At 53.4% G+C, this 1,353-nt stretch overlaps 1 protein-coding gene across 1 annotated transcript in view; it reads right to left on the reverse strand.

Moving 5' to 3' along the window:
- Positions 1–412: 412 nt before the first annotated feature.
- The window catches only part of CSUI_002732 (succinate dehydrogenase), a 6,486-nt gene continuing 5,545 nt past the window's right edge, over positions 413–1,353 (reverse strand). The window contains exons 6-7 of the mRNA XM_068062931.1: positions 1,268–1,323; positions 413–852 (exon numbers count right to left, since the gene is read on the reverse strand). The gene's annotated coding sequence lies outside the window, so the exon portion shown is untranslated. The remainder of the gene's footprint in view (positions 853–1,267; positions 1,324–1,353) is intronic.

The following is a 1,353-nucleotide window of genomic DNA, read 5'->3' on the forward strand; positions in this document are numbered from 1 at the left end:
ACTGCGGGCTGGGTGTGATAATGCGGCAAGCAGATAGCGAAAAACAATGTCCGCCTTTCATCCGGTACTCGACTCGGTGGCAATTCATTATCTTGGTAACAGCCCCCCGCCCACAGTTGCATCAGGTGGCTGTCAGGGCCAGATCCGAAGCAAAAATTCTAGAGTCCGTCTACCCCCGCGTGCCAGGACGACGATCCGACGTTCGCGGCTACTGGAGGTGACGACTGTCCACAACAAGGCAGATCTACAACAAACTACACCAAACATCCGGCTCCGCTCTGCTCCCCTTTCTGTACCCGTGCTCCTCTCAACAGCTGAGGCGGAGCACGCTGCCCGGATCTAGACCACCACTCTTGACATGCCACCCTTAGACACACGTAATGATCTGTCTCGGTGTTGTCTCACACACGGCTGTAGCGGAAGACAATGATTGGAGGGCTCAGCCAAGAGTCTCGGCACGCTCTTTTCACGACTAGATGCAGAAGACACTACGATCCACAATGTGCGGAATCACTACTGCTGGTGCACACTCTCCCCACACACAGGCAACACTAAGTCTGACTTCTCCCAGCTCCGAAGAACGCAACCACACAGCGGATCTGGGAAAAGAAACGCTTAGCAAGGCTGTACACGCTGGACAAGCAGTTGCTGCGCTGGGAACACGCATCTATAGGAAAACTGCCGGTTGTCCTTTCACAGAGACGCAGACATCCCGAATGAGGAGGAATCAGGCCCCGAGACCCAGATCCTTGGCAAGCTTCTTCGACTTGTTGAGAACCTGGGTAGCGTGTACCTTCTTCCACTCCGGCGAGTACCGCTCTCCGATCTGATCCTTCATCTTCTTGATTGCTCCTGGAAACCGGAGACACACGCAGCAAAACCGGGCACGCCTCCGAGCGTCTTAAAGACACGACAACTGCTGACAAGCGACTTTCACGGCGACAGACCATCCTCCTCACTAAGCACGCATACGAACGCACACAACGTCTGCAAGAAAGCATAAGCAACGAACTGAGAACGAAATGATACCACTTCACCGTGGTGTGTTTCCCGGGGCTCGTGACCGACAGTTGTTACCACCCAACCTGCTCCATCTCTACAGACGTCGGCTGACTACGGCGCACAAGCTAAGAACGAGCCGCCACCCTGATTCGAGATAAGAAACTCCTCCCTCCGAAACGAAAAACTCCTCTCTCTCCTTACAAACCCCGACCTGCATCACACCACCAAGAAACCGATGTCACAAGTGTGTGCTCAGAGGCGATACCTGCAGGGTTCAAACCCTTCGGACAGGAGACAGTGCAGTTCATGATGCCATGGCACCTGAAAGCAAAAAAAAAAAAAAAAAAAAAA

Source organism: Cystoisospora suis (genome assembly GCF_002600585.1).
Source record: "Cystoisospora suis strain Wien I chromosome Unknown contig_1146, whole genome shotgun sequence".
Lineage (NCBI taxonomy): Eukaryota > Apicomplexa > Conoidasida > Eucoccidiorida > Sarcocystidae > Cystoisospora > Cystoisospora suis.